General features: G+C 48.6%; 1 long non-coding RNA gene across 1 annotated transcript in view; it reads right to left on the minus strand.

The window, feature by feature from the left end:
* The window catches only part of LOC146859186 (uncharacterized), a 46681-nt gene extending 20509 nt beyond the window's left edge, over positions 1-26172 (minus strand). Inside the window, exon 1 of the long non-coding RNA XR_014979747.1 lies at positions 25958-26172. This is a non-coding gene — a long non-coding RNA (uncharacterized LOC146859186). The remainder of the gene's footprint in view (positions 1-25957) is intronic.
* Between the last annotated feature and the right edge of the window lie 243 nt (positions 26173-26415).

The following is a 26415-nucleotide window of genomic DNA, read 5'->3' on the forward strand; positions in this document are numbered from 1 at the left end:
TGGGGCACTCCAGCCCCAGCTCTGGCGCGAAACTGGACAAAGGGAAGTGGGTGTAACCACCCCCTCCCAGGTCCCACCCATAAGGCGTGACCTAGCAGGTATCCCAGCCCCCCAGATTAGTATAAGAGTGGGAGTTGGGCCTCAAGACTTTAGATTATCCTGAACCTGCAAACTTGAACAGAAACTCTGGACCTTCGACATTCAACGAAAGAAGAAGACTGAAGAATCTCCCTTGTGGCCAAGGAGTGGCTACCCTGTGCAAACAGGCACCATCAAGAGACTACCCTTTGCGGGGGCGTGGCTAAGCACGCGATGGAAGCGGACGTGCCCGGGTAGAGCTCCCGATCGAGCCCTTCTGCCCCGGGCCGTTTCTCCGCTGCAACGATCCTGGAAACTGCTTGTTTTGGCCGGCGGGCCCTCCACGGAGCCTTCTCCGTCACCGGGCCGAATTTGCAACGAATCGGCGGTGGAACACCGCGCCGACCTTACAGACGGGACCGCGGCCGCTCTGCTGAACGCGCGGCCGCGGCTCGCGGCTACGCAAGCCCGAGGCGCTGCCCTGTCCCTTGGGCCCAAAGCTACAATCTGCGGAGGGGCTGCTGCGGCACTGAGCGGTGACCTGCGACCGCGGCGGGGGCGACCTGGTGACGTGAAGACCGCGCCTGGACCCGTCTGGGGACCCCCCTGTGGCGCCACGGAAAGGGCGGCGACGAACAAAGACACCCCCGAGACAGCGTGACCGCACCACTGGCGACGGGTAGGACGTGCGCCTGAACCCCAGCGACGACAGCCTACGCACCACAGGTAGCTGTAACGCCCTACGTGGACTGGGGGTGCACTGGGGGAGCGGCGGAGGCAGCCCCCCGGCTCTGGGAGGACACGCACGGACCTGCCCCCCGCACTACACCCTGCCGGGACAGACGATGCACTGAGGCGGTTTTCCTCTTGGTGGAACTGGTGTTTCAGCAACACGACGCGCCAACACACGCTGCCACCGCCCGCGGGGCCCTGGAGCCGCTGTGGGAGTGCCGGCCTGGGCCTCATAGACACACACGCACGACGTGGCCCCTGCGCCACGAGCTGAGGTGCGAGACGGCGCGGGAGGAGGGACTCAGGGGTGCCCTGCGGACTGGAGGGGGACACTGAGCGCTGATCCAGCTCCGACCGAGCCCCCCACTGGATGAAACCCCTGAACACGCGACGATGGCGGCCAGGCCTGGCTGGCTGAGGCGGTGAGACGGGGCGAGGTGAGCCGCTCCCATTCCACTGGAGCAGGGCATCGACGGAGCAACACCCCCCTACCCCTCGACGACGGAGGGGACGTCTCCGACACGCCGCCGGATCCATGCCTAGAGGGGCGCGAACCCGCTCCAGACCGGGAGCGACAGTGGAGAGGAGACGACACGTGCCAACGACGCCCGCGATGGATACGGACCACGTAACGGCGAAACTGGACAGCGTCCTGGCGGCCATGGAGAGAATGGAGGAATCGCTGCAGCAGACACGCACCTCCCTGGAGACCCGCATAGACAGTGTGGCAATTGACCTGACGCACCTCAGAGCCGATCATAAAAAACTGCAAACGCGCACCACCGCGCTGGAAGACACCATGGCAGAGGTCGAGCCGGCGACGAAACGGACAGACGCCGGGGTACGAGAACTTCTACATCGGGTGGAACTACTAGAAGGCAGGGCTGAGGACGCGGAGGGCCGGGCACGAAGGAACAATATCCGCCTGGTGGGCATCCCGGAGCGATGGGAAGGGGCGAACCCTGTCCGCAAGGTCGAGGACTGGCTACGAGACCTACTACCGGACAACACACTCTCCCCACACTTCGTGGTGGAAAGGGCCCACCGCGTCCCCACGAAACCACCTCCTCTGGGCTCTAACCCTCGGCCGTTTCTCCTCCGAGTCCTCAACTACAGGGACCGCGATGCCATCCTGCGAGGGGCCAGAACCCTAGGGGACATTACCATTGACAATGCGACGGTGATGTTTTTCCCAGACTACACGGCGCGAGTACAGAGGCAAAGGCACTCTTTTCTACCGATCAAACGACGACTACGCGAAGCGGCCCTCCAGTACTCGCTGCTCTTCCCGGCCAGACTGCGGGTGGTGGCGCACGACAAAACCCACTTCTTCACGAGCCCCGAGGACGCGGAGGCCTGGCTTGATGGCGGAATGCCAGCCGCGCCACGACGGACGACGGGAACAGGCGCGATGGAGAGACCGAGGGGATCAAGGCGACGACGCCACCGAGGGTCGCCCGCGCCGCCGCCAACCGGTGGGACGCCGGGCCACTCCCCGCCAGTGGACCTTGTTCAACAGGAGCAGCGGGACGCCCTGCGCAGGGTGGCAGAGATTAGCAACTCCCCGGCGTCGTCGGCTCGGCCGGACGCCAGCCCGACGGCCCAATCAACAGACGACGAGGCGATCTACGGCATCCCAGACACACAAGACTCTGGAGGACCCCCGGAGGTCACACCGCAAACAGCGGACCTCTTCGGCTGAGGCGCCCCGGAGATGGGCTGCCACCTGACGCGCACCGCTCACCTGCCGGAATCCCTGCTGGGTGGCCCCTTACGACACTGAACTTGCTGGACGGACCCTGGCGTCTCTGCTGGCGGCGCTGCGGGGGGCCCGCCCATGGAGCCAGACACTGTGAGTACAATCTCTGCTTATGGCCGCACGGCCTGCACACCTGATTTGCAGACATGCAGAGACACCTTTTAGTGCCGCATAATCGACTTGCTGCTACTGGCGAGACTTGAGGGGGGACATGCCCGCGCCCTCCCCCTCCCCCCCCTCTCCGCAGGCATTCCAACCCCCGCTGGCCTGATGGCCAGGCACACAGCTGCTACGGCCTTGAACTATGGCCATCGGACGCCCGCCGGCCGACAGCAGCATATACGCAACACCCGGGAGACATACGAAGCGCTTCCGAACCTGCATTGTTTCCATTGTTGTTCAGAAGATACTTTACCCACCCCCCGAGACTGTATAGTTCGTAAGCTCGCTTGAGTGTTTGGACGGCGACCTGTTGTACAGCCGACCTTTTGGTATTCTACAAGTTTTCTTTTTTTCTTTCTTTAGTTGCCATGTTTCGGCTTTCTATGCACCCTCTCTTCCCTCTCCCCTCACCCTGCTGGAGATCACGACATTGCACGCACATCACTAGTTTTAGCTGCGCGGCGGGGGCGGGCCGCTGGCCCTGGGGGGCCCTCGAGATGGGAGATGCGCTCTTGGGGGCTGAGGGAGACCCCCACACACAGGACTGTCATGGCTAGCACACAAATATGCACCTGGAATGTCAGAGGGATGCACACACCGGCCAGGCGCTACCATATTTATTCGTACCTAAAGCGGCACAAGATTAACGTAGCGCTGCTCCAGGAGACCCATCTGAACGGGACTGAGGTGAGGGCACTCCACCGTAGATGGCGAGGACAACTCTACGCTACGGAATACTCCTCATTCGCTCGCGGAACACTGATATGGATTCGCCCGGGGACCCCGTGGGAGGCCACAGACACTGCGATAGACAGCGAGGGCAGATACACGGCCGCACGAGGCAGGCTAGATGGTCATTCTATCACACTGATATCCCTTTACTCCCTTTACTCCCCAAACATTGAACAAGCTGGCTTCCTGGCGCGGCTATCATCGACTATGGCACCTTGGCATGATACTTCGTGGATTATAGGGGGCGACTATAACTGCACCTTAGACACCACGCTGGATCGCTCCTTCCCGCCCCCGCGAACGCCCCTACCAGGGGAGCCACAAAGGCGTTGCAGGAGTGGGCCGCGCAATGGGGCTTACACGATGTCTGGCGACAGAGCAATCCGGGGACGCGGTCGTACTCCTATTACTCGGGCGCTCACGACTTACATGTCCGCCTCGACCGCTTCATGGCATCCACAGATCTCCTACCACATGTGACAGACGCGCAATACATGGGCCGCACACACTCAGACCACAATCCACACTTCATGTCCATAGCCTGGGCCCGCCCACACCCCCCTGTCCCCACATGGCGCTTGCAGCCAGCGCTGCTACTAGATGCGGGTTTTTCGCGCTGCCCTACTCGAGCGTACCGTGCAATACTTTGAGGACAACACTGGCACAGCAACTGACTCGAGGGTGGAGTGGGACGCCTTCAAGGCCTTCAAGGCCGTGATACGAGGCCACTGTCTGCGCACTCAGGGGCAGATCCGACATCAACTAGAGAGAGACCTCACCAGGCTGGAAACGAGTTTGCTTGCGCGGGAGGGGGAGGCTGCGGAGGGGGACGAGGGCCCGCTGCATGATGCCCGCTCGGAACATGCGCGCCTCCTGGAGCGACTTCGCAACGTCAACTTTGCGGCGCACTCGGCGAGGACTCACCGCCTTGGTGATAGACCAGGCAAGCTTTTAGCGTGGCTGATTTCGCGGGATGCCCGCTCTACGCCAGTGACGGCTCTACTGAGCGAGGGGGGGGAACTGGTGTACACGCAAGCTGGTATCCATGACGCTTTTACTACCCACTATACCGCATTGTACCGCTCCCGACTCGCGGTTCCTTACGCTGCTATCACAGATTATCTCTCCCCTCTGCCGATGCCGCAATTGACTATCGCTCAGCAAGATGGGCTCGGCGCTCCACTGGAGGCGGACGAGCTTAGGGAGGCCATCTTTCAACGGGAAAACCCCGGGCCCGGACGGGCTACCGGCTGAATTCTACAAGGCTGGCTCGGATATCCTAGTCCCGGAGCTCCTGCGAATGTATGCGGCGGCGGCGGAGGGAGCTGCCCTGCCCCCAACGCTGAACGAAGCCACACTGGTCTCTATCCTTAAGCCAGGCAGGGACGGCACGCGGGTGGGCTCTTACCGCCCATTGGCTCTACTAAACACAGACTATAAGATCCTTGCTTCTGCACTGGCTAGGAGACTGGCCCCTCACGTACCCGCTCTTGTGCACCGGGACCAAAATGGGTTCGTCCCCACACGCCATACCTCCTACAACATCCGCAGGCTCTTCCGGGTACAGGAATACGCCACGCAGCAGTGGCCAAGGGCGGGATGCCTTATACTGGACTTGGAGAAAGCCTTCGATTCCGTTGAGTGGCCGTACCTGAGGGCAGTAACGGAGAAATACCAGCTGGGGGGGGGCTATAACGCCATGATCGCCCTGCTTTACAGTGAGCCGACCGTCCGGGTCCGCACGGGCCGCATCCTCTCGGCCGCCATCCGGGTCCGCAGAGGCACCCGCCAGGGTTGCCCGTTGTCACCGTTGCTATTTGCACTGGCAATGGAACCCCTGGCTGCGACACTTCGGGCACACGGACTGGAATGGGGAATCCCATTGCCGGATGGCCTACACACGGTGTCCCTATACGCAGATGACCTGCTGCTATACGTCAGAGACATGACCGCCATCCCTGCTTCCCTCGCTGACGTATTCCGCACCTTCGAGGCACTGTCGGGCCTGAGGGTTAACTGGGCCAAGTCGGGAGCCTACCCCTTTGGCCCGGAGACACCTGAGTGCGACGTCCGACTGGGGGGGGACAGGCTGCGGTGGTACCCCACCACCTTCCGCTACCTGGGGATACGGATCTACAGATCCCCGGCGGACGTCCTAGATGGGAATCTCCTCAGAGCGATCACATCCGTGCGTACGCAGGTTAGCTACTGGAACACCCTGCCCCTCAGCGTGCCTAGCAGGGTAGCACTGACTAAAATGATAGTGCTGCCCCGCCTATTGTACTACTTCGCAAACCTGCCCTTGTATGTGCCCGCCAAATTATTCCGCGACCTGGAGGTATTGCTGCGCAACCTCATCTGGAACAAGGGGAGGCAGCGGGTAGCACTGGCCAAAATGTACATGCCCACTGACTCTGGGGGCCTAGCGGTCCCCAATATGGAGCTATATTATCTAGCAGCGCAGATGCAATGGGTGGCGGGATGGCTGAGCGGCAAGCAACTAGAGGACACTGCCTCGTGTGTGGCTGCCTGGACGCGGACGCAAGTCCACACGCTGTTTCATCCGCTGACTCGCGCGCCCTGCCCCTCCCAGGTTTACCTGGCGGTGGCGCGCAGGTGTTTCCAGAGGTGCCTTCGCCTCACACGCGCGACCACACCGTACGCTCTGGAGTTACCGTTATTGGGCATGCCTGGCCCGACGGGACCCCTCACGGAGGCCCATTTGGCAGGGTGGGAACAGGCAGGTGTAGATACGCTAGGTGACCTGTATGAGGATGGCGACTTGCTGACGTTTGCCGCCCTGGCTGACGGCACGGCGCTCCCGGCAGGACAGTTCCTCCTGCATGCCTCCCTCATGCAGACGCTCTCGGCTTCTTGGGGTGACATGACGACGGAGCTGCCGACACATACCTTCATCCAATATCTACATATTATGGGAAACGGCGCACATGTCATACACTGGCTGGTGCAGGCACTCCTCGCACATTCGCGACTGTCCACCTCGATACTACGGGAGCGCTGGGCGACGGACAGGGGCAGAGACTGGACGGATAAAGAATGGGCGATGATACTGGCCAGCCCGACTAATGTTCCACGCAACCCCCGCTTCAAACTCATACAATATTACATACTACAGCGAGCGTATCTCACTCCTGAGAAGATCAATAGATATTTCTCGCGGACGGATGCCGCCTGCCCACGGTGCTCGTCACCAGGAGCGGACCTTTTGCACATGCTCTGGCATTGCGCTGACGTGCGGACATATTGGAGCGACGTGCTGTCACTGATAGAGCGCGGTGCGGATGGAAGGCTGCCACGCACGTGGGAGGCATGTATCTTGGGCCTGTACAAGCGCACAAAAGCGAATAGAGTACAGGCGCGCTTCTGGGACATGGGGCTTGTTACGGCCAAACGCTTGCTCACCAAGCATTGGAAGGCGACGGCCCCTCCGCACATCAGGCACTGGAGGGCATCCTTCGTCAACTGGGCGCAGGCGGAAAGTGCAGTGCTCCTCCGTGAGGAAACTGCGGGACTCAGGCAGTACCCCATCGCCCACCTTTGGGATGGCCTCCTTGCCACCTTTCAGACGGCCTGCCGAACCCGTGGGATAACCTAAACACTAGGTGGGCACCGATACACTATTAGCTCGATGGCGACATATCTGAGACCCTGGCGGGGATAGCTCCCGGCCCTCTCGGTCTGTTTATTCCCCTGGCACATCTCGTGTACTGCGCGACAGGCTACCAATGTCGGATATTTCCTGCGCTGTGTCATGGCGCGCGCGCGGGACTTACCGCCGCTGCTGCTCGAGAGGGCGCGCACACTAGTGACCCCCCCTCCCCCCCCCCGCGACCAGCCGCTCGGCGCGCTCCCCGGGCGGCCCGGTTTCGCCCCGCTGGACAGCCCCTATCTCCTCACACACTGCTGCAAGCGGATCTCCACTTTCCCCCCCCCCCCTCACCCCTCTTATTCTAGCCCCCACCCGAGTTTTCGACCCTGGCCTTGATCCCTAAGTTTATGTTGCACACCCGGGGAACAGCTCGGCGACTGGCTACGCTCCCTAGCAGAGCACGTTTTCCATCACAACAACGGTCGCCACGTTCATCCTTGCGAGCTATGCTGCAACCTCCTTGTCGCGCTCCAACCCACGCTCCACGCGGGCCACCGGGACTCCGATGCCCACAACTCAGGGCACTTGACAGACAACCCAGCACCCAGCACACATCCTCCTGTGACCCTAGGGGCTAGCTGACAATGCTGCGCAGCGGGCTGCTACACAGCGCCCCCCTCACACGCAGACAATGCGCTTTAGCTGAGAAACGACGCGATACATACCAGAAAAGCACCATCGCTTCGCTTATACGCAATGCACACACCTGAATCCTCTATCTATGTTCAACTGAACTCCGCCGCCGGACCTCCGGGTTGTCGGCTAAACGGCTGTGTTTAATCATTTGACTGCATGTGTTCGAACATTGCCGACCTGATGCTCTGGCGCAGAACTGTACATTGCCAATTGATGCAACTATGGTTAATAAAGGTTTTCAAAAAAAAAAAAAAAAAAAAATCAAGAGACTACCCTTTGCTTTGCCCACGTTCTACGAGGAACCGACTGCAGAGCCTGACCAGAGCCTTGACTTCCAGACTTCTCCGACCCTGATCCACATCGACAGCAAAGCTGAGATCCGTGGAGGCGACGAGCGACGTGGGACCGGCTACCTGGGAAAAGTGGCTAGTAACTTAAAGCGCAGCTTCTGAGGTACCCTCGAAGTTGTGCACCGGGGATTGAGAAGCCCCAACCCCAAGCACCATCTGCACCGAAGATCAGCCCCCCACACTCCACGAGTCCTGCGTGGGGCCCTTCAGCATTTTCCTGCTTGCCGCGTCTGTCCGGTTGCTTGCCCGCTGGCTAGTGGCCTTTGTGACGACGCACCCTGAAATCTTCTGCGCTGGTTTGGCTCCTCCAGACTGGCTCCCGCTTCTCTGCAAAGAAGAAGCACCCCAGACCTTCCTGGTCTGCACCAGAAGCAAGTCCTTCGTTCTTCGTGGGTTCCGCTTGCCAAGGCTTGGTGAGTCCTAGTCCAACTTCGACGCCGCCGACAGCAAGAGCCTTCGTGGGACAGCTCGCCTCCTGGTCCTGGTCGTCCTCGACGCTTCCTGGTCCTCCTGGCTGCAGCGACAAGCTTCACCTTCACCTGCAATCTTCACGACATCGCCTGGTTCCTTCCTGGTTCCACGTGGTCACTGGCTAGTGACCTTGACTCTGTCCCTTCTGCTTGCAGGTTTCTTCTCTTCTTGATCCCAGCCTTGGGATCCACCGGACACTCTTCCCTGACTGCCTGTCAGCATCTTTCTTCAGGCATCCATAGGAGTCGACGACGAAAACGACGCATCTTCACCCCTATGCACCCGCAGCCTGTGGGCTAGGTAACTTGGGTACTCCGGTGCTCATCAGGATAGTGACTATCCTAGTGTCTAGTTTTCAAGTCTCAACTTCCTAGCTACTCCGGAAGTGTCCTAAATCTACCGTTTTCTAAACTGTACTATTGCTAGTTTCCACTCTGCACACGAATCCCGTGGGCCTCCCACTTCCTAACTAACGCTAGTGTAGTGTAGCCCCAGCGATTCCCTAGGCCTAGGCCTATTCTATTTCCGTGACAGTGGTTCTTATACCACTTACTTAGTATATGGTTTGCGTGGCCCCTAGGGCCTAACTGTATTACTTACCTGTGTGACTTAATGTATGCTTAAATAAGACTGTGTTGTACTTACCTCTAAACTCATAAAGAGTGCTGAGGGTTTGCTTAGAATAAATACCCTTTATTTTATATATATATCTGTTGTGGTGTCCTTTCATTTGGTATTCAAGGGATTATATATGGTATCACAGCTGGCTTCACATGCCATTCAGAGTTTAGCCTAAGACTGCTCTTGTCCATGCTACCACTAGGATAGCTGGTCTATAAGGTTGACTTTACAACCAATCACCATAAGGGTATTTGGACTGATATAAGGTGTACACTATAACTAGTGACATCATACATCAGGCCAACTTCTCACAGAATCCCACCGCGAGTCGGCCACAGGTCGAAGAACGGCACACACTGCGAACCAGCAGACGGCCTTAGAAAAGGAAACCCACAGGAATCGTTCCTTCCTTCAAGAACAGACGAACATCAAATCCTGTAGCAGCGAGGAAACACAGTTCCTCACAAATGGAATTACGCGCGCCGGCTGATGTGCGCCTCTGCCTGAATTACTGAGAGGCCCCTCCTCCCTAGGCCTTCTGGGATCAGTAGTTCATGAGCGCCTCTTCTCAAATCCGGATATGGCAGGCGCAAAGGTCAGACCCTGACAATTATTGAGTGATGATGAAATGTGTCCATACAACAAGTCTCTTAAGTAATGATTCAAATGCAGCTGACACTCAAGATTTCTGAGTGCAGATCTGACTATGCATTTAAGATGAATAAGCGAAGGTGCACATTTGAATGCAATAAGGATTACTGAGTGTCTCTGTAAAATTAAATACACAGCAATAATAGGTGAACAATGGAGCAAATCTAAACTTGCAGGTTATTGCGAAACCCTCTCTTTTGCTTTCTGGAGCATGGGAGTGTATAAAATCTGACAAACTTGCCTGAGAAACTCTTACTCATGCAGGGTGTAGGTTAGTGGCTTGGCCATGAACCCCCAAAATTAGTACACATACAAGATTCCGTATTTTTTATTACATGCTGTTTATAACTTGATAATCTAATGTAAAGCATATTAATTGCTGTTATTACCATAATAATAGCGAACTCAGCATTTCTAAATGTTATCAAAGTAAAATAAATATCTCCCCAAACATCCCCTATGAATTAGTCTAGAACTCACTATTTGTCTTGCGCTATCATATTACTATCTAGTCTGTTGTTGGGGATGTAATACCCCCTGCATATATTCTGGTGAACAGGGGGGCCTCCCTTAAGTTTCTTGACATGGGCATACCCCCAAGAATCTGGTTTCCCTTAGGTCCACCCCCTAATCAAGGAGAGTTTATATACATAAGGAGGTAGCGGGGTCATATCATTCAGAACCCCATTTTGAAACACCCAGGTGAATACAATGATTTAATTTAAAGCATTCAGAAGCTATAGTATAATCTTCATTTTTTTTTACTTTAAAAGAAGTTTATTAGAGGTAAACAAAGTACAATATGGTAATGCATTCAAACCAATAAAGTAAAATACAGTTATGGGGCAGAAGGAGGGCCAGCATATATAAATTAGGGATGATATGATAAGAGAAATATACATTGTCCAAAAATAAAAATAAATCTGATACCAGTATAAGGCAAGTCTTAAACAGTCAAGCAATTTAAAAAATGTATATAAGTTGTCTATAAACGAAGTAGGGAAATCAAGGATTTTGAAGCACTTCTTCTGTGAGAGGTTAACTGTGAAAAAACGATTTGGCGTGTTGTTCTAAAGAGACTATAAAATAGAACGCTTAAAAACAAGTGAGAGGGGATAAATGTGTGCTGTGTCGATTCTATGATTGTAACAAACTGCATACCACCAGGATTGAAGAGATAACTGAGTAAAATCTTTCCAATTTTTCATTATTTGTTGGAAAGCTACTGCCAACAATAGATCTATAAACTTTGTGTGAGGTTAAATATCGTACTAATTGCTAGATCTACTTCCCAAGAAAATGTTAACAAAAAATAAAGGTTCTAATGAATTGAAAATAGAATTGATTTGGTTCCAAACTTGTGTCAAAATATGTACTAGAGAACAAGTAATAATAAGTGTGCTAAATCTGCAAGTTGTGAGAGACATGACTATAATCTATCAGAAAGGTCTGGGTACACATGATGAAGAGCAGAAGATGAAAATAAAAGTCTGCTGTAATATAATAATAGCAACACAAGGGTTTTTCATGTCAATAGTATAATCTATGACCACACCCCATTCATGCAGCAACCAACGCTTCAGCAAGTTAATTCTGCAGTAAACAGCTTAACTTCATAACTGCAGCTTTTGGTAATACAAATTAGTGAATACATGTAAAATTCCCGTTCAGTTTAAGCAGGCCAGCCCAAGCCAGAAGGCATGGGGTAATGTGGCATGTGGTAATGTGGCATGTGGTAATCTGCACACACAAAAGAAAGATTGTTCTGCTCACTTTGCGCAAATGAAACAAGCAACTCACATTCGTTTTAAGGTCCCTTTTTGAGTCTGAATGCCAAATGGACACACAATGCACAAACCATTTGAAAATATATTAAGGCCTGAAATATATATGAATGCTGATGAAACACAAGGTAGGGTTAATGAGTGATAGTGCTAATCTGAACGCACAATGTGACTATGGGTCAAGGTTGAACTCACATAGCGGTGATTAAATTTTGTCATAGTCCGGAGGAATGCGGGTGAGAAGAAGTTTATTCTATCTAGTAGCGTCTCACCTTGTTATTCGCAAGTCATGACATAACAAAAGTTCCTGGTCTTGCTCTCACTCTCTTTGTCACTAAGGTGCAGGCTAGATCCACTTCCAACATTGTGATCAGTGTCCCTTTGACCATCACATGGGATTATTTGCAACTATTTCCTTCAATTTCTCCATTTTAGCCAATTCCCTTTTTGGAACTCTGCAATTCAACTCTGTAATCTACTGTACCTACAGTTCTAGAATCCGCTGCTTTGTTAAGGAAGTACGCGGAGTTACGCTCTATGATACTGGTATACGTGTTGCTTTCATTTCCTCCATTATGGGCCTTCATCATTTGTTCAGTGGGTGGACCAGTGGGACTTTTGTTGTCAGTTGTAAGGCCCAGATATAGATAAGGTTGATCCCATTAAGATTTTTCCCTTTTGGTTTAAAATTGTTTCTTTTTTTGTTTTGTTTTAAATATTCCTTTTAATCGTATACGGATTTCTGTTGTTTATTAATTTGTTGATAGCCATACAATGGTGATCGTCTTGTCTATTATTATTCACCATCGCTGGTTGCCATCATTAATATTTGTTTGATGGCATTGATCTGTAGGGCTAGCTTAGATTTCTGTTTTTTAATTCGTAAAACTTACTGTTCTGTGCTTTGGCAGGTCCAAATTCTACAACTGAGGACTGTCCACAGTGGAAAATATGTAGGCAGAGGGTTAGAGTAAATGTGTAATTGGGCATGTATAATTCTTCAAATTGTTTTCAAGCTCCTCACTCAAGCCTACAAAGCTCTACACGATGAAGGACCAGCATACCTCTACCACTGCCTCACATTCCAGGTACCTGCCCGACAAATCCCCCCTACTTGCCCTTGCCTCCATTCCCAGGATTCACAAGACCAGAACCAGAGGAAGGTCGTACTCGTACCTCGCCGCCAAGACCTGGAACACCCTGCCCCTCCACCTCTGGTAATCCGTGTCGCTGACCCAATACGGGAAGGACCTCAAGACCTGGCTCTTCTAATGATCCTACACCCAGTCTGACCAGCAGCCCCCCTCCCCCTGCGCCTTGAGACCCTTGCGTATGAGTAGCTGCGCTATGCAAGACCCTGATTGATGGATTGATAGACTTAGCAAACATTTCCATCTGCCTTTGGGGACCCTCTTCCCCAACATACCCACATAATTAACATTGGGGCTATTCACAAAGTCCTAAGTTTGAGAGTAGTTAGTCATAAGTGCTATATGTTCCTGCCAAAAAACGCACAGTTCCTGATGTGTCTGGGGATCACGGTTCGATTCCAGGCGCCGGCGGCAGATTTGCCCAGCACCATGTGACTCTGGGCAATAGCTTGCTTCATCTTCCCGACGGCCCCCAGCGCCTAGAGACCCTTACGGGTGATTGTTCGCGCTTTACAAATGTGGATTAATATTATTAAGACACTGTTATTTATGGGCGCATTGCAGATGGGGCATCTGTACATATAACATTAATTTATCTCTGCACAAAGTTGTAGGAATGGATCTCTCTGCGTTGTTTCCCTTTGTAATATTTGATTTGGTCCAGCACTGCCCATGTATTTTGCTCTGGTAGGATCACTGTAAAAACTGGAGCTTTCAGTTGTCTGTCTTTGAAATCGTGCAGAGGGAATGTGGCCTAACAGTAATCAGTACTTAATTTAAGCCTGTAGCTTCAGGCCATTAGCACCAGCACTTAATTGTCAACACAGCGCTTATCACTGTCTGCCACATGGTGGCGGTGTCTGTCTAATTCCGCGTTACTCAAAGCACGGCTTGGGGCCGCTTGCGGGCCCTTTTGACCTTTACATGCGGCCCCCCTGGTGAACAGCAGCACTGGGCAGCTGCTTAGATGCTGAGCACTAATATCCAGAAAAAAAGTTGAATAAACGGTCTAGCATTTATTAACCTGCAAAGAATGCTTTTCTGTTTATTTAACATTTTTGAAGACCTCTTAACGCAATCTCTGACCCACCCAGACCCCTATCGCCACCCTGCCGGATCAGTGCGGGTGCGGCCCTCGGTCACACTACAGACCGTACTCTGTGGCCCCTGGGCAAATGTTTGTGAGTACTCATGGTCTCATTTATAGAAGAGCACAACATGAGTGTGGATTATTCATTTAAAATGGCTAATACCTGCCGCCTCATTTTTTAGCAAGGAAGATTAAGCCATTCTTATTGGTTCGGGGGCCTGGAATCGTCTGAATTGTCACATTTGTAGGAGTGTGATGTTAGTAGTTGTGTTAGTGCTGCCATTGGCAGAGCTGGCAGGGGCAATGGGCAGTGAAAATTGCAGAGGGCTCCTGACAAGGCCCCTGTAACTTAGTTTTTGTGTGCAAATTAAGCGCTGTGCCAGTTTAGGCTGGACTGTCCGTTTTGGGTCGTAACCAAGACACGTCTGTATATGGTTTGTACCGATTTGTAGAGGCGCAGTCAGCAGACTGGAGGGTTGCACTGAGTGATTACCAGCGGCTGCTATGGATTCATGCATTCCATAACCTATCTCTTTATCTGAGTGAGTCGATACCTTTTGGAATCTAACTTGTATTGTTTGCGGTTGTAGATTCTTAAATGGCACAGGTTTATTACCCCATAAAGCAACAGAAAAATATTCAATAGACACCAAAACAGATATGGGACATGGAAACAGACTGCGACCACTTGCCAGCAGCTATGCTGTTGATGTCTGTTGCTATGGCAACGCTCTTGGTGAGTGCTGTCCACTTCTGTGACATCCTAAAATGAATTAATGGAGCGGTGAACTCAATCGCACAGGAGGTGGGGGCGGGGGGGGGGGGAGGAGTCTGCCTTTAATTCCTGAGCAGACATATCGGAATGGATGCGAGCCTTAGCCTGGCAGATGGCAGATTACAAGGCCAGGCATTCAGAGTTACAACCTGCATGCTTAAGCGCCGCCTGAAACGGCAGCGCCGAGCAGAAGATTAAATGCGCCTCATTTTCTCTATTTATCAGCCGCCGCATTGTTGCTTTCTTCCTCTCTGCTCCATGGTGATTTGAGGGAAGGTTTAATGTGCTGTGTAAATAAGAGGAGCGTCAGGCCAACAATACAGACATGATGAGCGACATTAACTTGCATTCTATAGGACAAGCAGGCAACCAGCCAGAGCTAAATATACTTCCTGGTAGCACCCGCGCGCATCACGCAGCCTTCACTGCCTTGTATGAGGGATGACAGTCCCTTGGAACACAGCCAGTGGCCAATCTAGGCACACCTGCAGCAGGAAAAGCACCGTTCAGTCTTCATTTATTCTGAGATGCTCACTTCCTCCAGTGATGCCACTACATTCACAGCTCACCAGCTCTACAAAGGCCCGTGTGGCGTCACACGTCTTATTACCTGCGAAGACCTGTGTGATGAATGAATGAATCAATCAATCAGGGGTTGATAAAGCGCGCTACTCATCCTTGAGGGTCTCAAGGCGGAGCGGAGGTTCCTTTTGGGTACGTGGAAGGAGACTCTCTCTTTACATGCTTGATGCATGCTTCATCGTCTATAAAGAACCCTGTGATGAATGAATGAATCAATCAATCAGAGGTTGATAAAGCGCGCTACTCATCCTTGAGGGTCTCAAGGCGGAGCGGAGGTTCCTTTTGGGTACGTGGAAGGAGACTCTCTCTTTACATGCTTGATGCATGCTTCATCGTCTATAAAGAACCCTGTGATGAATGAATCAATCAATCAATCAGAGGTTGATAAAGCGCGCTACTCATCCTTGAGGGTCTCAAGGCGGAGCAGAGGTTCCTTTTGGGTACGTGGAAGGAGACTCTCTCTTTACATGCTTGATGCATGCTTCATCGTCTATGAAGACCCGTGCGATGTTGTAAACAGCGGCTGTTGAGATGTATGTCGCATTTATAAGGACCAGTGTGATGCCATATGTAGCTTTGTCGGTAGTGACTGTGTGATGTTGTATGTACTTTTTTCATAAAGACCTCTGTGATGTCATATGTCACCATCTGCAAAGATCTATGTCATATAATATGGCTCATCTATAATGACCTGAGCGCTGACGTGTTTCATTAACAATAGATACCTGAGAGATAAAATTTCTCATCATTTATAGGTACCTGCACGATATTATATATCTCACCTGGGTGATGCTGTATGCAGAATCTATAGAGACTGGTGTTATGTATGTCACATCTATTAGGACCAGTGTCATGCCATATGGGTCTTTGGGCCTAATTCTGAGTTTGGCGTCCTCCTGCTGGCCGACAAGCCAGCTTCCTGCTGGAGGAACGCCAAACCCAGAGTGAGGCCACCTGCCTGATTAAGATATAATCCTTAGCGGCCAGGGGATGCTGTGGCGGTGTCACGTGGTGCCTGTCTAATGCTCATAGGAGAACCTTAGACAGGCACTGCCGGGACACTGCCACAGCACGCTCCTGCATGGTGCGGCATGCATCATGCGGTGCATGCTGCTCCATGCAGGAACTGGGATGCAGATCTACAGGGAGCACAACATGTGCCCCCCTGCATGCACCCCCAGGCCAAGAGGCACAAGGGGGCCCTGTTACAGAATTGATTTTGGATGAAAGAGCACCCTCCCTGGTATAAGGAATCTTAGCTGAACGATATGTGTGTAACCTACGGAGTAAATTAACAATAGCTCTCTCTATTCCTTTTTCCCTCATGATACTCCAGAGGTTTGGTCATTGGACAGTGTCAAATGCATGTTAGGTCCATAAAGGCCAGAAGTATGCTGCCTTTTTTGGTCCTAAAATATTTTTGTGTGATGAGATATAGTTTAAGGCTCTGCTCCACCTTACCCAAACCTGGGCAAAACCCAAACTGTGCATCAGAAAACCCCACGTTTTCAGTGACTCATGTTTCCAACACACACAGTATGACCCTGCTCAGTATTTTTTTAAAGTACTGTATAAAAGCAAAATGGGGCGATAGTAATGGGGTTGATTTTTGTCCCCCTTTTTAGGTTCCACCTGCACAGCGCTTGCACTGTGCTTGTGAAATCTTTTGTATGTAATATGTCTGAAAAGGGGGCTCTTATCAGTTCCCTTTGTCAAATTACTGTGTTCATTCACTTTTGTGTGGAACTTTTTTGTTGTTAACTTCCCCTGGCTGCACACATTTACGATACTTCCACGAAAGCTCTTCTGAGGGAAAAGGCAGACAGCTTCCAACAGTATACTGGAATGGTTGCCTTTTATTACTTACTTGTGTAAAGCAGATGCTTTAGCCTTAGAACGCTTGTGGCATTTCCTATTCATGCTTCAGTACCTTTCTTTGCACTTTGGAGGCATTATCGGACTCATTTTTTTGACTTAATCTATTTGGTCAAATTCTAAATATTGTAATAAACATTGCATGTTAAAATTTAAGTTAATATACAAGAGCTATGCTAAATTTCACTACTAAACAGGCAGCCACAAGTGCTGTTACCATGCAGACACAAGATCATGGTTTGATGATGTAGTGGCACCAAGGCTAAAAGTTGTCATAACTCCTCTAAACACCTAATATTGCTATATCTTACAACTAAACAGGCACTCACAAGTGCAGATATGTTTCAGGCACAAGGATCATGATTTTAAAGGTACAGAAGGTGCAGTGACACTGGGCCAAAAAGTTATCAGAACTCCTCTAAACAGCTAATATTGCTATATTTTACTACTATACAGGCCGTCAAAATTGCAGTTACCTTACAGTTGAAAGGGGCTTGATTTAAATGGTGAGGCAGGTGTAGTAGCACCGGGCCCAAAAGTTGTCAGAACTTCTCTAAACACCTAATATTGCTATATTTTACAATTAAACAAGTAGTCACAAATGTAGTTACCTTACAGACAACAGGATCATGATTTTAATGGTTCAGCAGGTGCAATGATACCAGGACCAAGAGCTTCAGGCACCCAACTAAACACCTAAAATTGCTATATTTTACTACTAAACAGGAAGCCACAAGTGCATTTACCTTGCAGACAACAGGATCGTGATTTTAATGGTTCAGCAGGTTCAATGATACCAGGACCAAGAGCTTCGGGCACCCAACTAAACACCTAAAATTGCTATATTTTACTACTAAACAGGAAGCTGCAAGTGCAGTTAACTTGCAGACAACAGGGTCATGATTTGAATGGTGCAGTACGTTCAGTGGCACAAGGCCCAAAAGTTGTCAGAACTCCTCTATACACCTACTACTGCTATATTTTACTACTATACAGGCAGGCACAATTGCAGTTATCTTGTAATTAGAAGGGGCTTGATTTAAATGGTGCAGCAGGTGCAGTGGCACCGAGGCCAACAGCTCTAGGGACCCCATTAAACCCAGATTATTGCTAAATTTCTCTATTAAACAGGCAGGTACAAGTGCAGTTATCTTGTAGACAACAGGATCATGATTTCAATCGTGCAGCAGGTGCAATGACACCAGGACCAAAGCTCTCTGCACCCCACTAAACACCTAATATTGCTGTATTTTATAACTAAACAGGCAGTCACAGGTGCAGTTACCTTGCAGACAACAGGGTCATGGTTTGAATAGTGCAGCAGGTACAGTGGCACCGGGCCCAAAAGTTGTCAGAACTCCTCTATACACCTACTACTGCTATATTTTACTACTATACAGGCAGGCACAATTGCAGTTATCTTGTAATTAGAAGGGGCTTGATTTAAATGGTGCAGCAGGTGCAGTGGCACCGAGGCCAACAGCTCTAGGGACCCCATTAAACCCAGATTATTGCTAAATTTCTCTATTAAACAGGCAGGTACAAGTGCAGTTATCTTGTAGACAACAGGATCATGATTTCAATGGTGCAGCAGGTGCAATGACACCAGGACCAAAAGCTCTCTGCACCCCACTAAACACCTAAGATTGCTGTATTTTACTACTAAACAGGCAGTCACAGGGGCAGTTACCTTGCAGACAACAGGGTCATGGTTTGAATGGTGCAGCAGGTACAGTGGCACCGGGCCCAAAAGTTGTCAGAACGTCTCTAAACACCTAATATTGCTATATTTTACTACTGTACAGGCAAACACAATTGCAGTTATCTTGCACTTAAAACAAGTTTGATTTGAATGGTGCAGTGACACAGGGGCCAAAAGATGAGGGACCCCACTAAACGCAGACTATTGCTAAATGTTACACTAACAGTCAGTCACAAGTACAGTTATCTAGCAAGCGCTAGAGCCATGATTTCAGTGGTGCTCTAGGTGCAGTGGCACCGGGGCCAAAAGTTGTCAGAACTCCTCTAAACTCCAAATATTGCAATATTTAGCTACTAAATAAGCAGTCACAAGTGCAGTTATCTTGAAGGCACTAGGGTCATGATATCAATGGTGCAGCAGGTGCAGTGACACCAGGGCCCAAAGTTCTAGGAACCCCACTCAACACCAAATATTGCAATATGGTACTACTAAACAGTCTGTCACAAGTACAGTTACCTTATAGGCAATAGGGTTATGATTTGAATGGTGCAGCAGGTGCAGTGGCACCGGGGACAACCGTTGTAATTACTCCTCTAAACACCAAATATTGCTATATTTTATTACTAAACAGACCGTCACAAATGCATTTATCTTGCAGGCACTAGGAACATGATTTGAATGGTGCAGCAGGTGCAGTGGCACCGGGCCCAAAAGTTGTCAGAACTCCTCTAAACACATAATATTGCTATTACATATATTAATTTTGTTATTTCCCTCTTTTATTTAATTTTTTAATGTTTGCTATTACTTATCCGCACTATACCACTAGAAACAGCACAATATATTGCCTTTTTGAACATAAACAAGTCACAACACTTTAACAGACTTTCTGTAACTTATATTCTACAACTACTCAGCAAGCTACAACTTACAACAAAAAACAGCCTACTAATCACACAGATGAAACCTAATGCATTTACCAATGCTTGTTAAATATGGGGACAATTATTGCCTCCTGCCAAGTCGGTACTAGTGGGCCTACAATCGCTGCTCTTAAAACATTGGAGATCGTTGGGCCCCAGAATTAGGGGAGCGCCATTGATAGTGTCTGGGTAAATGTTTCAACTCCATAGTAACAGTTTAACACCCAAGTATAGTAATCAGCAACTTAACGGTGACCAGTTGATCTTTGCATAAGGTCTGCCACTGCACCATGGCGCAGCATAACGTGTGGTGCTTTTTTAATTAACTTTGAGCTAGAATTTTTTTTCCCTTTGAAATCTCCAAATTATTCACCATAAAGCGGATTAAATGGCTAGTATGGTAAATCCAGAAATATGCGAAAAAGCACAGATGCAAAAAAATTGTATAATTGCTATGGAGTATGATGTTACCCCCAGTGCTTAATTTGAGCCGGTGATTTCCTCTACTCGGCACTGGCATTCAAAAGTCTGCCGCAAGGTGGCGCTGTCTGTCTAATTTAGATGTGACCACAACAACAGCTAATTAGTAAGTCAATCTACATTAAAAAATGCCTACAACGTGTCGCCCAAGCCATTCTTATAGCTTTGGGGGCCTGAAACAATCTGAATTGTCACACTTGCAGGAGTGATATGATTAGCAGTTGTGTTGTTACTATCATTGACAGCGCTGAGGGGGGCAATGTGCAATGCACGCTGCAGTGGCCTCCTGACGGGAGCCCTGGCACTTGTTCTTACAAAGTAAGCACTGGTTATCCCATTATACATTAATACATCATTGCACAGGAATCTGAAGCTAACTTGCAATTTATATACATGTTCATATACAATCTGAAATAGACGAATGGACGGACAGACAGATAAATAGATAGGTGATATTCTCAGGACTCCTGTTAGTCAAATCAAATCAACTCAAATCTGCTTTATTCGATTTTTGTACCTTAAAAACCATAAAAGCACAGTACAGAATAACAAACACATTTATATTACACATCTTAATACTATATTACCAAATTTGTAAAATTTATAAAAGCAGCTCATGATATTTAAAAAAGAAATCTTTAACACGGACAAAAAATGCTAAAAAACAGATTAATTCATAGTATTCCTATATCTGATAATAGCTTTTAAAAAAGACGAAGTAGCCATGATTATCTGTTCATTTTCTAGGGTTTGTAACCTCAGAAATGCTATTCTACATTGTCTAAGTCCCCACTTCTTTAGAATAGGAATTAAAAGCCTTCTCCTTGGTAAGTCATAGCATTTACAGAAAAACATGCAGTGTAGAGTGGATTGTGTGGAAATATCATCACACGGGCATAATGACAGATTTCTAGACCAAGTATTTGTTTCTGGGAAGGTAACCATTCTAAAAAAGGACCCACAGCGAAACCGTGTTAAAAGTATGCGGGAAAAGCTACTCTGAACCTGTAACAGATAGGGTTGTGTAGCTTGACATCGCAGCATCAAATGATTCTCCATGACTGATTTCTTCCCTTTTTCAGAAAGCCAACGCTTGTTCTCTAGGTGGTTTAAACAATTTACTTTCAGAATTTTTCTCGATATCCTTTCCAAGCTATTTGGGGAATCAAAGTATTCGGGATGGCCGATATCATACGATAGTTTTTTTACATAATTAATCCATGGTATGCTGGCTACCCCGTCTAGTTTGAGACAATCCTCAATTACGTCCCTAGTAAAACCAGTCTCGGTGGAAGTCCAGACCTTATGCCACAATAAAAGGGGATTTACTTTGATGATATCAGATATGTAAGACAAACCAAGTTCCCTATGGCAGACAAACGTAGCAGTAGAACCAGGGACTGCTAGAAGATAACTCAAAAAAGCGTTTTCACAGCGTTGAATTTGTTGGCCATCCGCTATTCCCCAGATCCCTGTCCCATATATCGCAGTAGATACGCATTTAGATTTGTAAATGTCCAATAGCTCCGGGACTGGTCTGCAACCCAATGTTTTGGAGAAATTAAACACTGCACCAATTGCTCTGGAGTAAGATAATTTTCTCGCATTCACGGCCGCTGTCCATGAACTCGACTTATCAAAATTGATTCCCAGATAGGAGAATCTATATGTATTGTCTATTTTTTTTTCTTTTCAATTAAGATTTTGCATGTTTTGCTTTTCTTTACCACACAGTTCATGGTATAGGTCTTACTTATATTTACTTTTAAACCTCTATCTTTCATGTAGGTAGTAAATTTGGTAACAGCTCTTTGGAGGCCTATCTGCGTCCGCGCCATGATGACTGCATCGTACGCATACTAATGATTGGGTAATCCTGCCTGTGTTCTGTCAAATAAAGTCCCACGCTGTTTATGTATAGGGAAAACAAAAAAGGGGCGAGTATACATCCTTGTCTTACCCCCTTTTTTATACTAAATTTAGTTGAACATTCCCCCTGTTTCCCATACCGAACCCTCGCCCCCGCTCCCCTGTACAATTCCTTAATGAATAGTAGCAAATTGGGATCAACATCCATCTCTCTTAATGTACTCCATAGTTTGTCATGATTTACACAATCAAAGGCTGAGTTTAAGTCAACAACCATCAAGAAAAGCGTTCCCCTTTTTGCTAATGAGTATTTGCCTATAATTAATGCTAGGTTTAATCCCTGTTCGGTCGTTCCCAACCCTGCCCGAAACCCATATTGAAATTCGGATAATAAGCCTGTCTCTTCTACCCAGAGTTGTAATTTGTTTAAGATAACCCTCCCGGCAACTTTCATGAGTGCATCCATTAAAGAGATTGGGCGATAGCAACTAGGTTCATTTCCATCTCCCTTTTTAAAAATAGGGATGACAATTGCATCTGACCAAGTGGGGATAAACCTATGGCGGTTACAACTATTCAGAACATTTGTTAGGAGCGGGGCCCATAGTTCAATATTAGACTTGTATACATCCACGGGGACACAGTCAGGTCCTGGAGCTTTCCCTGCGGCACTCTCGTTAATGGCCGTTGTGACTTCTTCATAGGAGAATACAATATCCAGGGGAGAGGATGTGAGATGTGCATTAGCATCTCCCTCTACTGCAGCAACAATTCCCTCGCTCTGATTTAAAACTTCATCCTTATAAAGGTCCTTAAAGAAATTGACCCATTTGTCTTCAGTGATTACCGCATCAATAAGATCAGTTTCCCTATTTACGAAAAAGGGAGCATTAACTGACTTCCAAAAACCAGTATTATCCTTAGTTATACATGCCTGGTGCAAAGCCTGCCATGCTTCCGTTTTCAGTTGGATCTTTCGCTTTTTTATTGCTAGTTGGTAATCTATTCTGGCCAGTCTCACCTCTTCTTTACTTCTAATTACATTATTTAGGACTTTCATTAAATGGGCATGGGCTTTGCTGCATTCCCTGTTAAACCAGCCCTGTGCCTTATTTACTCCCTGTTTCTGCTCCCTTGTAAGTAAATTTCGTATTTCCTCTGCTATCCTAAGGAAGGCTTCAAAGATTTTTACATCATCGCCTGTCTGCGAGAGACAGATTTCAAAATCCCCATTCATCTTATGTACTAGGGTTTCAAGGAATACCGTGGAGTCCACTTTAGCCCAGTTTAAAGTATATCCATTTATCCTTGCGAGATGTATTTTACAATTATAAGTTGTTTCTTTCACTTTGGAAGATTTTGTGTCCCCTTCTACATAGAGGTCTAACCTCATCGGGTAATGATCACTCATCACTATTTCGCACGTTTTGCAGGTACAGACCTTACAGGAGTATCTATTTGACATAAGGACGAAATCAATTACTGAATTATACCCCCCCCATTAAAAGTGGGTTCAAAGGGTACAGGGGGTATGCATAATTCGTTTGCATAGCCCAAGTCAAATTGGAAGGTTATTTCATTCAACAGATCCCCCATAGTTGTGTGAGAGAAATGGGTTAGTGTCATTGTCTTTGCCTAGGCCACAAATGCCCTGTTGGCTATATGGACATAGGAACAATTAAAATCACCAACCCATATGATACACATATCCCCTGGCAAATGTTCTTCTATATGTCTCAGCATTTGACATAAATCCGCTAGGACCTTTGTAATTTGACTTTTCGGAATGTTATTATAAAAATGTATTAAAACTGTGCCCTTTTCTCCCCCAAAACTCACTGACAATATCTGATAGAACTCAGACCCATTCTCAAGCTTCACATTCATTTCCCCCGCCATATTAGACACATAAGTACATAAACCCCCTTTGTTACACCCCATCCTACTAGAACTGGCAGGGGTATGGAAGGTACGGAAGCCTTTCTTGTAGGCAAACTATGGAATAATCCTCTATGAACGTTAACCACGAGGGGTCTCTCACCTTGGACGAGAGCCCTGCAATATTCCAAGATACTATTTTACACGTTTTACTTATTTTCGGCTTCTTATTTCCTACCCCTGAATCCGCTGCAGTTGTACTATCTCCTAACGTACTCCCTATCTCTCTCGGGATTGCTTCTTTATTAAATCTGTGTTCATTAGTATGTTGCCTTTCAATTACATCCTTCAATATGTACCCCCCACCCGGCTGTCTTCAGTGTTCAATATAGTTTGTCTCGCTTTCACCAGTATAATATGGTGATAATATACCTGTGCACCCGAGGTATTAACCTCTGTCAAAGACCGTGTCTCCCTCCTTACCCCACTCCTCCTCCTGTACTGTGCTTTTGGTCAATCTAAGTCTTCCATCGACCCTAGTAATTCAAATCGATTTTGGAGTGGCATGGTCCATGGTCTGATAGCATCATTGCTCAGATTCCTAGTTTGATTTCTTTGCGGGTACATGGGTGAAGGGGGATAAAAAGCCCCCAATGGTAAGACATTTATTTCACTATGATTAAAAGATGAGTTCCCTCTCCTGTTTGTACGAACTAATCTGGGGTCACTGAATGTTAAGACTATACAATCACCCTCTAGGATTTTACGTTCTTTTCCCACCCACATGACCCGTCTTGCCATTTTAAAAGTTTTAAACAGTGCTTCACTAAGGTCTGTGTGTCATCCTAACTAGAGCAATGATTTATTATGAAGTTCTTCCCATGTTTCCTGCCCTGATATAAGCATCTTGGGGACATTGGCTAGGATTACTATGTAGGGTGTGGCCGCCGGGGTAGGTCTAATCAATCAGCCACTGGGATTGCTAATGGATGTTTCATCATTATCTCTAGTGCCCCTGAACTACTCCCTGAAATAGTGTTTTTTCCTGCATCCTGTATTTTGTGTCCAAATTTTCCCAGATGCTCTTTTCCACTGGGAATGTTTTTTTGAGGAGGCGGTCTGGGTACCTGATCTAAAACTGGGGTAGCGGAAGGGTTCATATCATTTGACCCACTTGAGATGTTTCGTACATTTAAATTAGATAAATTCCCATTGCCTTGGATACTCGTTACCCTTGCAGTGGTTATATTTCTACCATTTAGACAGCCCTCTAGAGTCGCCACTCTATCAGTTAATTTCCCTAGTGCTCCTAACATGTGGGCATACATTTCATCAATTTTGTTTGAAATATTTTCTAAGGCCAATGTTTGCCTCTCGATTAGCGTGTTCAATGTTACTTTTCCTATCTTGCCCTGATTTCTATGTGCAGATGATTTATGTACAGGGGTTTTTCTTTTCTTAGATAATAGTTTTTTGGGCCGGTCTATCATGCTCTTTCCTGCAAGTTCCGTGATTTGTACATCCTCGCTCACACCCGAATTCTTAATATGTTTTGGGGGTGGTTGAGAATCCACATCTTGATCACTCGTCTCTATGTGATCGTAAATTTCCTGTATGCACCCATTCAAACTTTCCTGTGCACCTTAGTTCTCATTTAGGGAGGGGGTAGAAATATTCTTAGGTGCAACAAGTCTTCCGATATTACCCACCACCCCCTTTGGTAATCGCCTCCTCTACTGTAACTATTTGGTCTTCTATGGCCCCCATAGCACCAGATAGGAAAGTCAGCAGTGATGTTCGGCCGGCTAATTTCGAATTAGTATTAGCCGCTTTGGTTGTCTGGTTCATTTTCCTTTTACTCATATCTGTGATCTTGTTTAAACCCCCCTCTGAATATAGTTATATCTTACACGTAATGTTATTCAACCAGATCAATCGTATGTCTCCTCTAACGGGCTAAGATGGCCCCCAAGCATCCTGGGTTACCTGGGAAATGTCTAGAAAAGATAACAAAGTCCAGGGGGCAGGCACAAGGTGCGACGTGCACTCGGGTACCCCAGCGGCAATCGTCCCAATAATGCGATGTGCGTTGCAGAGCACTCGCCACTGCAGAGCACGAATGGTGAGAGATGTCAGAGGGGTGACCCGGCCTGGCCTCTGACGGTCCCGGATGGGCACAGTCGGGCCCGCCCTTGGTCCGGGCTTTGACCGGGCTGCGTCCCGCGGGGAGAGACTGCGCTATGAGCGCACTGGCCCCACCTCCCCCTCACTCACGGCAGGTGTGTAGAACAGCGGTGCACTCTGGGGATTGCAGTCCACCTCAGAGGTCGAAGTGGCGCGGATGGCGCAGCAATAGCAGCGTAGCCCCTGGGAGTCACAAATTGATTTTTTTTTTAAACATGAATGGCTGGGGAAGGGCTCCCAAAACATTTTGGGGCATCTTG

Source organism: Triturus cristatus, chromosome 3_2, assembly GCF_964204655.1.
Source record: "Triturus cristatus chromosome 3_2, aTriCri1.1, whole genome shotgun sequence".
NCBI classification, from domain to species: Eukaryota; Metazoa; Chordata; class Amphibia; order Caudata; family Salamandridae; genus Triturus; species Triturus cristatus.